The sequence below is a fragment of the Suncus etruscus genome, chromosome 10 (genome assembly GCF_024139225.1).
Source record: "Suncus etruscus isolate mSunEtr1 chromosome 10, mSunEtr1.pri.cur, whole genome shotgun sequence".
NCBI lineage: Eukaryota > Metazoa > Chordata > Mammalia > Eulipotyphla > Soricidae > Suncus > Suncus etruscus.
Genome location: NC_064857.1, coordinates 19513324 through 19526846, shown reverse-complemented (window position 1 = coordinate 19526846; position 13523 = coordinate 19513324). Strand labels below are relative to the sequence as shown.

The 13523-nt window shown below is 31.3% G+C and overlaps 1 non-coding gene across 1 annotated transcript; it reads left to right on the top strand.

The window, feature by feature from the left end:
• The first annotated feature begins 13164 nt into the window (after nucleotides 1-13164).
• LOC126021743 (U6 spliceosomal RNA) lies at nucleotides 13165-13267 on the top strand. Its single transcript, XR_007500222.1, has one exon. It is a non-coding gene; the product is annotated as a U6 spliceosomal RNA (small nuclear RNA).
• Nucleotides 13268-13523: the final 256 nt, after the last annotated feature.

The following is a 13523-nucleotide window of genomic DNA, read 5'->3' as shown; positions in this document are numbered from 1 at the left end:
CAGAATTTTATATATATGATGATCAAAAAGTCACAAAGCATGAAACTAATACAATAAACTAATAAATAACTAATATAAATGATTAATAGTATCTATAAATATTAGTATGTTTCATTAACATTACTGTCTACTTTAATAATATTAAAATATATGATAAAATTTTAATTAATTGAAAAGTGTTTTTGTTTTTTTTTTTGGGCCACACTCTGTTGCTCAGAGTGTACTCCTAGCTCTGTGCTCAGAAATTATTTCTGCAGGACCATATGGGATTCTGGGATCAAACCAGGGTTGGCCATGTGCAGAACAAATGCTCTACCCTCTGTGCTCTCTCTCCTGCCCCAATTGCTTGAAAAATTTTAACTCAGGTTTAATAGCAATTTGCTTGAATAACCTTTTAGAATATAAAAAAGTTTGATATTTTGTGTCTAATTTAACTTAGCCTTCAATTAAGTTAACTCTATTTGACAAATTTATCTAATAAATCAAATATGATCACTTAATAATTATACAAAGTATGGCATTAATACTGTTTCTGGTAATACAAGCCTAATTTAAATAGGATAATTAATCAGTAACTTTAATGATCAAAATTTCAATCTTTAGCCAACTGAAAATAATTTGTTTAAAAAGAAATATTTCAGAAGAACAGCTTTTAACAACCTCTTTTTCTCTATTATTGAAGAGATATGCATTGATAAACTATGTAAACATATTATGCATTATTAAATCTTGAAATTATATGCTTGATAGCATTTAGTTCTCTCTGGGGATTTATTTCAGTCTATGGAACTTATTAGTTATGATTTCACTGCCAGTGGCAAAACACAAAAATGTTCTATAAATTAAAACATTTGACTGTGGCTATGGGAAGTTCTCCATAATGAAAAGGGTTTAAGGGTTAGAGTAAGAAAAAAACCTGACTTTTAGTTCAAATAAGAAAAAAATCCAGCGTGTGCAAAACTAGTGTTTGAGGCTTGTTTATTCCAGGGACTGCATATTCTAAACAAAGAAGTAATTGCAGTAATTTTAGAACCAGTGTAGATAAATTTACAAGCTAAGTCACAATATTTACAAAAGAATATATAGGGCAATAGACCTTACTTATTCCAAATGCTAGTTATACAATCAGTGAGCTATCAATTAATATGGGAAATTTTTTGAGTTTTCTTCATTTTAACTACAGTACTTTATTTGCCCAATCATTGATATTTATTTATTTACTTTAGTTTATTTTTGTCTTGTTTTGGTAGCATCAGCCTACTGTTTTCTATGACTAGGAATAATTTTATATTAGTATTACTTTACAATTAATTAAAATGACTATCAATAATTTTATATTATTAAATAACAATAAAATTAATAATATGTTGCTAAATATTAGTATTATTTAAAATAATAATATTTCTTTATCATCTATTATATTTGCAATTAAACCATTTATTGCAATTGTCGATTTACATCTCAGATTAAGTCACATTATATATTTCTCACATTGTAAAACAAGCAAACTTGAATTTCTAAAACAAAAATATTTCTAGCCATAATGGTAGTAGTACATATTATACTCATTTTTTTTGTTTGTTTGTTTTGCTCACACCCGGCAGTGTTCAGGGGCTACTCCTGGCTTCATGCTCAGAAATCACTCCTGGCAGGCACGGGGGACCATATGGGATGCCGGGATTTGAACCAATGACCTTCTGCATGAAAGGCAAATGCCTCACCTCCATGCTATCTCTCCAGCCCCCATATTATACTCATTTGTATTTCATTAATGTAGAATCCGAGTTGGGTATGTATTTTTAGGATATAATATCTGTGTAAGCACTATAAATGTCACATAATTTCACTTAAGATAGGAATGTTCAAGATTAATTTCAAATAAAGTACTATTAATGCATAAACAACAAGGCTATTTTCAAAGAAAATTCTGATATCTAATTAGTTAAACTTGTCAAATAAGTACAGAATAATTACGGTTCGCCACAGAAACTGTTAAAATCTGATGACAATTGATTAAATAGACTATGTATAAATTTGCACTTCATTGAAACATCTGTAAACTGTGGTAAACACTTTATAAAGCAAAGGAACACAGGCATTTCGGCTGTTACTATGAAACTTTCTGAAGCATTTCTTTTTCAAACTTATTTTTCCATTCCTTCCAATTTGGAGGTCAGACAATGGTTTGGACTCTTAGCTTGGACACCTTGCACTTGGCCAACATGAAACTCTGACACTCAATATGGTCCTCCTAAGCACTGCCATGAGTGATTCTTGAGTCATAAATATATTTATATGTAACATAAAAATTTTAGCATGATACATATTGCTGCTTTTTCATGAACGATTGAATATAATCATATGTCTTTGAAGATATTCTTAAACCTGGAAACATATCATATTTCAAATTATATATTAAATTATATTTATAAAAATAAATATTAAATGTAAAACAGAGTAGATTATTACTTTCTCAAGCTAAAAATTAATACATGTTGCTGATTTTGTAGCATCTATATTTAACTCACATGAAGGTCATATAGTGGAAAAACTTTCTTAAACTAAAGACATCATCTTTTCTTTAATAAAAATTTACCTGTCAGAAACTAGATTAAATTTAGTGTGGTAAAAATGTACATACCTATGTATTCACCCTGACCATTTGTGGTGTTGTTGTTTGCTCTAAATATAGAAGGGATGCAAAATGAGACAAAAGAAAATTAAGGAATGGCACTGGGGGTGTGGCTCAGTGTTAGAGCTCAAGGAGGGAAAGAAATGGAGAAGAAAATAGGGGAGAGGACAAGAGGAAAGGGGGTTATGAGGATAGAATGGGAGGTGAGGAGGGAACTGGAGGGGAAGGAAGGGAGGAAGGAAGGAAGGAAGGAAGGAAGGAAGGAAGGAAGGAAGGAAGGAAGGAAGGAAGGAAGGAAGGAAGGAAGGAAGGAAGGAAGGAAGGAAGGAAGGAAGGAAGGAAGGGAGGGAGGAAGGAAGGAAGGGAGGAAGGATGGGAGGGATGGAGAAAGGGAGGGAGGGAGAAAATAAAAGGAGAGAGAAAGAGGCAGAGACAGAGGGATCATGAAGATAAACAAAACTTGCAATCAGGGCAATAATACAATGACATTTAATTTCTACAATGAGTTTTATTGCTATACATGTAGTAGTAGACATATAATTTTTTTATTTTCCATAAATATTTTCACGAATCTGTTTTTCACAGGACTTAATAAACAAAGGTAAAATTGACATCAACATTTTTTAGACATTTTCTCTTGACATTACACAGAACTAGTTACATCTATAAAAATTACTGTTTGAGATGCATTTTTGATACATAAATCCCTAACAGATCTCTATTAATTAATGTTTAAATAATTAAAGAAAATTAGAAAAAATACAATGTCTAGAGAATTATTACTGTCATATTTTCTCCCAACTCACTTTTAATTGACCATTTTATATTTTGTTTTGAAGATTGTCTTAAGGCTCATTAGTTATGATTTTTTTTGTTTGTTTTCTTAGGCCACACCCGGTGACACTCAGGGGTTACTACTGGCTATAAGCTCAGAAATCATTCCTGGCTTGGGGGGACCACATGGGACACCAGGGATATAAAACTGTTTTCCCTCCTAGGTTAGAGGGTACAAGGCAAACACCTTACTGCTTGTGCCACTGATCCAGTACCTCATTAGTTATAATTTCATGTCAACTGTTTCAAGTGATTAAGAAATCAAGTGATATTTTATATACAGCTAGTCTTAGATCAGTCTAATTTATAAAATTAGTTATGAGACACTTGAAAAATTCTCACAAACATTTCAGTATTTCTGTGCTTTTCTTTTTTTTTCATTTTTCTTTGGGGGGGGTCACACCTGTTAACATCAGGGGTTACTCCTGGCTATGGGACACCAGGGGATTGAAAAGCTGTCCATCCTAGGTTAGTGCCTACCCATTGCGCCACCGCTCCGGCCCTTTCAGTGCTTTTTTCTTAAATATAACTAGTCACTATTGCTATTTCTAAATATAGATGGATCATAGTGAAAAAGAATTAACAATGTATTGAAGTGAAGGACTTACACTTTGTTTTATTTTATCAACTAATTCAGTTTTTCTAATCTTGATTTTTACATGTAGAATCTTAGAGTGACCTCTTTATCCTAAAATATTTCAGCAAATATAATAGTAAAATAATATGCTGTCTTAAAAAGTAAAGAAAATTCTAGAAAATTATGTTCATGAAAATATTAAAACTTTTTCTAACATAAAATGAGTTCTAAATCTACACCAAATATATCATTGTAATTTTCTATCTTGATCATTTTCTTATTTATCATGAAGTCAGTAACATGAATACAGCTATAAAGCAAAAACATGCTCAGTACAAGGTCTGTAAGATTGAAAAAGAGATTTGATATCTGAGTTCATTTTTTTGACTAGTCTTTGATCAAATCTTAACTGTTTTAGGTAATGCACTTTCCAAGTCACATTTAGAAGTATAGCATAGCCAAGTCACATTTTAGATTAAAAACACAGCAAATTCTTGTAATTGGAGAAAGAGATATAATGAGCAGAAATGTAGTGCAGAAATTTACCTGAATTCCTGACTTTTGCTTAAATGTCACAATTAATATTTAAACAAATTCTGTTAAAAATTTAGGTCCAATCATCTTACTTGGTCTTAACTTTGCAAATTAGAAAATTAGAAAACGTATGATAAATGGCATACTGTTTAATCTAAATATCCTACAACAGCCACTTAAATGCAGTATGTACTCAGTATGGTTCAGGTTTTGTACTTTTAAGTTGTGTTCTGCATGTAGAGGTCAGAGTAATCATTCAAATAAAGAAATAATATACAAATGACATACAGACTTAAACCCTTTTCTCTGTGACTCTGGTTATCTCAAGGCTATCTACAGATCCACAAATAACCTAACTGCTACCTAATTCTTCAAATATATATTATGCCACTTCAATTCAGCTTCACTACTTTTCTTTGTATTGCCTTCACAGATCCAATTATTTTCTATCTCATCCGCCTTGATGATCTCTCTGCCTTGATGGTTGATTTCCTTTTTGGTGATAATTTCTTAGCTATAGGTTTTCATGTTTCCTCACTTGGGGACTCTGATCTTTTCTGTTTTTGTTTTTTTTTTAATTTATTTATTTATTTTAGCAATCATTTAGTGCCTGCCCTGGATAAATGTTTACATGCCATATTCATGTTGACATTTCAGTGGAATGGTTATTAGAGGTGGGACATTTGGAAGATGATTGGACTATGGTCATGGAAATCTTTGGTGTAATTTGTGTTCTTAGAACAGAATTAGAATCAGAAGAAAAAACATAAAATTGTATGCTTTATGTAAACCCAGTTAGATTGTATATTTTACTTTATTGAAAATACATTATTTAAACATTAATTGTTGGTGTAAACTACTAAAAATATGTGAACTCACTTTATTCTTATATCTACCCTGGCAACTTTCCTTCTGGTAATTCTTAGTCTCATTAATTTTAGTATGTATTAAAATCATTAATATTGTGCCAAATCATCCTACTTCTTGATGGAAACAAATTATCCAAATCATATGGGAATGGTAATATTTGAATTTTGGCCTGATAGTCTAAGAAATAAGATATTTAAAGACTTATAAGGCTATTTTATAAGATAAAAATGTAAAGATCCTATCCATAGACAATGAAGGTATGATTTAAAATACAATTGATTACTTACTTGTATGGAATCATTTTTACAGTAGTATATAAAATAAGAATCATTGTTATTTTTTGAATTCCCTCTACTTTCTAATACATTACACAATTATATAAATGGTAAAGTTCTGGTAGACTTAACTAAATTAAAATTCAGATTTAATGTTTACTGTAAAATATATTGTTGCCACCTAACTTGGCTGAATTAAGTTTGATTAAAATTTCTTTGAACTCCACAATGCCTTTTTGCTATTTTTCTTATCTCTCTGATACACACCACTGTACATATAAGCAATGTCTTATATTTTGTTAGCCTTTGTAATACTTTTAAAAATTGTCTGTATATTATTATGTGATGTTTTTTTTTTGTAAATGTTTTAAAATTGAACATGTTTTTTTTTTTTTTACAAATTGTGAAAGTTCTTTGTGTGTGTGTGTGTATGTGTGTGTGTGTGTGTGTGTGTGTATTTTGGTGGGGGTGGGGGCTTGCTTTGAGGCCACACTCAGCAGTGTCTATGTCTTCTTACTTCTGGTTTTGTGATTAGGTATCACTCCTTGTGCTGCTTTGGGGGCTCTATGGGATGCCACAGTTTAGTACACAGTCACAAATGCAAACAATTTGTTCAGTCATTAAAGTTTCTTTTGGATGAAAAAACATTCGTTTAGAAGTGGGCTTGTAAGTTTTGGAGTAGAACATTACTGTACTATATCCATCAGTTAGATGTCATTATTTTGCAATTGCTGGATCGAGGACTTTTCTATTGTTTGATTATGGTTTGATTCATGGTTGAGAGTTGTACTAAATTTCATAGATATAATCAAGTATTGATGATCATAGATTCATTCATTGAATTTTATGTCTATTTCCACAAAGCAACCAACACAAATCTGAATATATTATTTACTTTAAATTGTTTTCTTATACGGGCTGGAGTGGTGGCGCAAGTGCCTGTACTAGCATAGGATGGACCGCTGTTTGTTCCCCGGGTGTCCCATATGGTCCCCCCAAGCCAGGAGCAATTTCTGAGTGCAGAGCAAGAAGTATCCCCTGAGTGTCAGCATGTGTGTCCCAAAAACTAAAAACAAAAAGTTTTTACATACAGTTTTCCAATTTAAAACTTTATATTTTAGCCGAAGAGAGCGTTGCCCAGTGAGACCCAAAAACAAACATCAAATAAATATATAAAAATATAAAACCCTTTATATTTTAATTAATTGTTACACTTAGATAATTTTTAATTAAAATTTATTTTTAAATAACATATTTATTTAAGCATCATGATTACAAACATGTTGGGTTTCAGTCCTAAAAAGAACACCTGCCTTCACCAGAGCAACATCTAGCTTTTTTCAATAATAGGTCTTTCTCTTTTCCTATTTAAATAGTTTTCTCCCATTTTAGTAATAGCTTTCTACCACGTTAGTAATATTTTTTAGCATTTGTCTATGCATACTAGAGAATATAATTTAAATATTTATAAAGCCGCTTCATATTTTCAACTATATCTCATTGTCATTTAAGTCTCTAGAATTAGAAAGATAGTAATACTAATCTATAAAATCGTTCATTTCTTTCTTTCTTTCTTTTTTTTTTTTTTTTTTTTTGGTTTTTGGGCCACACCAGGCAGTGCTCTGGGGTTACTCCTGGCTGTCTGCTCAGAAATAGCTCCTGGCAGGCACAGGGGACCATATGGGATATCTGGATTCGAACCAACCACCTTTGGTCCTGGATCGGCTGCTTGCAAGGCAAACGCCACTATGCATTTTTCATTTCTTATACAAATTAATTTACTTTATTTATACTCTCAATTTCAAAGTCTTTTTATTATTATACTTATATATTTAATTTAGAGTTAAACAATAGCTGAAAATCCATGTGCAATGTTTGCTTTATAGTGCCAATGTAAAATTAAAAGCCCAGTGCTACAATTAATCCTCCCCAGGATTCTAATTTGCTTTTCTTTTTGTGTTCCCTTATTATAGTGGAATATTTAAAGATCTTTCTTTCTTTCTTTCTTTCTTTCTTTCTTTCTTTCTTTCTTTCTTTCTTTCTTTCTTTCTTTCTTTCTTTCTTTCTTTCTTTCTTTCTTTCTTTCTTTCTTTCTTTCTTTCTTTCTTTCTTTCTTTCTTTCTTTCTTGTTTTGGGGTCACACCCGGTAGCGCTCAGGGGTTACTCCTGGCTCTATGCTCAGAAATCACTCCTGGCAGGCTTGGGGGACCATATGGGATGCCAGGATTTGAACCACTGTCCTTCTGCATGCAAGGAAAACACCTTACCTCCATGCTATCTCTTCATCCCCTAAAGATATTTCTTGATCATTTTCTTTATTATTGAGGAAAATGAATCGCAAATTTGCATTAGTTTGATTTGAAAGTAAGTAAATTTGTTAGGAGTTGACTGTTCTCTCTGGTACATGCTGCAGTATACATGAATATTAAAATGACAATAGAATTGACTCAAGTCATCATTACTCTGATGAGAAAAATTAGAAATGCATGTTCTCTATATCTCGTGTCAGTAGCATCACATTTATAGAAAGTATTAATAAAATATGAATATATTTTTGATCATTAATGAACTATGAGCATTGGCCATCACATTGACAAGTCAATCACTTTTATTATTAACTACAGAAATTATCTTTACTAATTATTTCACATGAAAAGAATAGCCCTGAATACAATAATTTATTTTAATTACATATATTTAGTGGATAATAATTAACTGGATTGTGGATGTGTTAGAAGGAATAGTGGTTAGTATGTATAAAGGATGACCTTGACCTTGTAATGTCTCTAAAGCATTTACCATAGAAAACTGCAATGGGAAACAATAGCAAAGTAAAATCGGATAGAACTGTTTTATTTAGTCCAAATTACAGACATTGCTTGGCTCAATTACATGACAGTTCAATTTTAATGAGGGAAGACACAACATAATTAAATCTTGACATACAATTATGAAAGAAAATATCAGGTAACAATCTTGCTCTGCAATACAAAAGAAGAAAAGACATTTTCTGAAAACTTGCATGATGCTCCGTCATCTGAAACTATTCTTTATGAGTGCAGGGTGAAGGTCAAGGAGGTATCTCAACTCCATCAATCCTTTGGACAGTTACAAATGACCTTTCGCTTTCCATAAGACATTCAATATTCTGAATTGGAGGGATACATTTTTCTGTGTTTAGAAAATGGCAAAATTGAAACCTTTTCTACTACTAGAGACACACTTTTTAGACTCTCTTGATAGTATGCACACTAGCAACGTCTGTTCAAACTATGATCTCATTTGTATTAACTACTTAAACTAGAAAAAAATCTATTTAATTTACATTGTGTATAAGTTATTGTTCTACTTGTTGAGAAATTTTGCCCCAGTTAATTTTTTTGAGATTGGAATATTAGAGACTAATAATATATTTTCAAATGTCTTATTGATCTTAAGTTCAGAGTAAGTTTTGCATTTACATGAGAAAACTAGCTAGATTTTAGATCTTGAATTTGTTATCCTGATATTATGAATTGTTTTTAAATAACAATAAGCACACATTAAAAGCTTTATCTTTAAACTAAGGATAACATTGCTCCAATTAATTAGAACTATTATGATGATATTTACTTTTTTTAATTTTTCCATATCAAAGGTCATATTAATGAAGTTGCCATAAACTTATAAAATATATAATACAGCAACTGTTTACTTATATTTATAAGTATATAAAGACAACATAAAGCTTAAACAATACTTCTGAATAAGTGCATGGGGGCAGTTATAAAATTATAAACATTAAAGTGCATGTGATATGATTAAAAAAGACATACACTTTTATTTTTCACTTTGTTCATTTAATTATTCATTTATTATATAATTCTCTTCTGTGTATTAAAAACTTCTTCAGTTTTGGGAAAACAGCTCAGGAATAAGGCAACCATCATCTACTTCTTTCCAGATGACCCACCATGGAGATAGAGTTAAACATTGAAATAAATATATAAATAACATAATGCCAAGTACTTCTGATTCTAATGGAAAAAGTAAAATAGAGAAATATTATGTGATATTAGAACAGAGGAGTATGTTTTACAGTGTGGTCAGGAAAAGTTTGAATAAAGTGTGTACTTTTGCCTTCAAGGCTTAGATTTGAGAGGCAAATATATGTTATTTAATGAGTAATTGATTGAGGTTTTGGTCACTGATTGCATTCTTCCCAAAGCTATTTCTCCAGCTGAATCATTCATACTGATTTTTACCTATTCCCATTATTTATTCTACTAAAAGGGAAAAGTGGTTTTTGATCATTGCCTGAAGATTACGAAACAAGCTTGTTTGCTTAAATTTGTTATATTGTTTGCAGTAGAATTTAAAATAAATCAATGTTTCGCATGAAATAATTTTCTAAGTCTAATTTTGGGAGATATTAATATAGCATGAACTTTTTTCATTTTTAAAGGTTTTTCTTATGTTGCTTTTAAGTTAAAGAAGTTTTAAGAAATAACTAAAATTTCAAAATACCATCAGGTATAGCACAAATAAGTATTCATTCCATAATGGCCTTCTTTACAAATTCTACATAATAATCATATTTTCCTTTTTAAAATGTATAAATGTGTTAAAAGTTTATTTCAGAGTGGCAGAGACAATTTTCTGTCTGATTTTGAGAACCACACCTGGATGCACTCTTAGATCTGGGCATAAATATTATTCCTTGGGGTTCTCTGGGAATATATGAGGTGCCTAAATTGTATTCAAATAAATTGTGTGCAAGGAAAAGTGCCTTACCTATCAGAGTATAACCTTTTGTTGTTTGGTAAACAGTTATCAGTAACAGGGAACAGTCCAAATAGAATTTGGAAAGTGAAAGCAAACTAATTATTGATGGCTCATGATAATATTAGAAAGTCAAAAAAGGGTTTTGGTTTTTTGTTGGTTTGTTTTGGTGGGCTTGGGGCATCATACCCAGCTCTGTTGAGGACTTTCACCTGACAGTCTCCAGGGTTCAGCCGTGGTTCTTTGCTCAGGGAACAAACTATATGTGGAGTCAGGAACAAATCTGACTCAGCAGTTTGCAAGACAAGTGATTTAACCCCTATACTCTCTGCAGCCAATGAAAAAATATTTTAACTTAATCCAATGGAAATTAATTTATGATAAATTGTGATCAGTTATGTACATGGTATAGCTAGATTCGTGTTGGTTGACACAATGATTTTGTGGAAATATGAATTCAGTACTTTTCACATAGCACCAGAGAGAAACATGGTTCCATATCAAAAAAAAAATCAACTTAGAAAAACACTACATTTAGGGCCAGAGTGATTGGATGGCATGTAGGTTGTCTCTCTGTCTTACACATGCTGATCCTATTTCAATCTCTGGTATTTATATTGCCCTGAGCCTCTCCTAGAGTGATCCCTTAGCAGAGAACCAGGAATAAGTCCTGAATACTGCCAATTGTGGTCCCAAATCAAAAACTAAACATACACGGAAAATACCATAATTTAAGATTAAAGTTAATTGATGTAAATTCTGTTAACAACTGGAAAAATACAATCTTTACTTTAGAAATTCACTTAAGGTTTTGACTTTCAAAATAAAAATAACGGTTTTGATTTTTTACAAACAGAAATGTTAGCTACTAAGTAATCTATTGCCAAGAAAAACTCATGTAAATTAGGTTTAGTCATTACATGGAAAAAGCCAAGAATACAAATCATGAGATACAAGAAAATCACAAAGCTATATGGAATCTGTAAATCTTTTCCCCAAAATCTATTCTACCATATTAGAATGTGTCCCATACATTTACATATATGAGTAACACATAAATTGTGTACATATTTATGTATCTATGTAAAAATACTTGAAGGATGCAATTCAGAATCATATTACATGAGTTCAATTTTTTCTTTGTCTCTTAAAGAATATAATTTTAAAAATATATTTGATTCTTTCTTACCTTCATTTCTTCAAACACAAAATAAGAATTACAATTACATCTGTTTTATAATATTGTTGTGACAGTCTTTTCCTAGTTATCACTTCTATCTTCTAAATTATTATAGTGATATTAATATTTATATTATGTTGCTTATCTATTTCAACACATAATATTAATATGTATGTACACTCAATTATTCTTTTTTTAATGTGTTTTTTTTGTTTTTGTTTTTGTTTTTTTTTGGTTTTTGGGTCATACCTGGTGGTGCTCAGGGGTTATTCCTGGCTATCTGCTCAGAAATAGCTCCTGGCAGGCACGGGGGATTATCAGGGACACCAGGATTTGAACCAACCACCTTTGGTCCTGGATCAGCTGCTTGCAAGGCAAACGCCGCTGTGCTATCTCTCCGGGCCCCCAATTATTCTTATATAATTATCATGGTATTACTTTTAGCAATTTTGTTTTTGTACTTTGTGCTATTGTTTTCTTTAACAATGACTTCATTCAATAATTGAAGCAATATTATATTAAAACACTTATATAAAACTCAAAATGTATAAATAAACAAAATGCAAATTTGAAAATTTAACTAAAACAATGAATAGTGAACTTTTGCAGTGGTTATTAATGAACATAAATTGTCACTATTTTCCAATAATAGATAAAAGAAATTTACCCATGGATAATACAAAACCAATGTCAAAATACTGCACTTTATTTTACATATAAGCTATCTTCAATATTCAGTGTACGGTGGCCATAAAATTTTAATTAATTGGATCTTCACCTTCAAAGTACACTTTCAGGGAACATAATTGAGACACTCCATGACATTTACAAAATGTTTAATTCATTGGTGGCAGGAAATGTGCAGGAGTGAAGGGTAGCTAGTACATAGTAAGACTAAAATTGAACATCTTTATAAACATAATGTTTAAAAATAATATATAAAAATAAAAATGCTCCATATAATAGAAATGCAAAGCAAAGACTGATACCACAACAATATTATTAAAAGTCGCAGTTCCTAAAGCAGAAAAAGACAAAGTGTACTTTTGAAAATCTCTTAAAAGGAGAACAAGTATGCCCAGAATAAAAGGTGTATTACTGACAAAGTCCCTCATTAAAGAATACTTTTGCAGGGCATAAAAAGAGTACTGTTCTATGAACTGCCAATGGAGTAGCTGCCTAAAGGGTGTCTGGCCATATATCTCTTTACAGATGGATTGCTACTCTAAGTCTCTGAATCCCTTTTAATAATTTGCCAAAAAAAAAAACCTGACAAAAAAATACATGACAGGATTTTATTTTTTTCTTGTATATCTCTAGATGTGTAGAGAGGGTTTTTTAAAAAGTTGACAAAGATAGAATTATATATATGTATATCTTATATATAAAATATAGAGATCTGGAATACATACAGTGCCTCGGGCATAATCCTGACTCTGGTCTAAGTTGTCACATGATGATACTGTGAGATCAGATGAGAAATGAGAAATCACATGCAAGGCTGGCTTCACATCACATATATTACAATTGTAATGATAGAGAGAATATTAGCATGACCCCTGTGCAAATATGACATAGAAATTCGTGAACCATTCCATGTTTTTAATACATTACTGTAATCTCATTCTAGGAAAATTATTTGTGTATTTGTTTCTACAGATATCAACCCTGCCAAGAAACCAAGAAACTCTAGGTCCCATTACACCTTGTCAGAAGCAGAATGCTCACAAATGAAAATACTCAGAGACGAAGGTATGATAAGACTATGAACGTATGATAAGACTACAAACCAGCATGGTATTGGACTAAAGACAGACCCTCAGATCAGTGGAATAAGCTTGAGTATTCAGAGAATGTTCC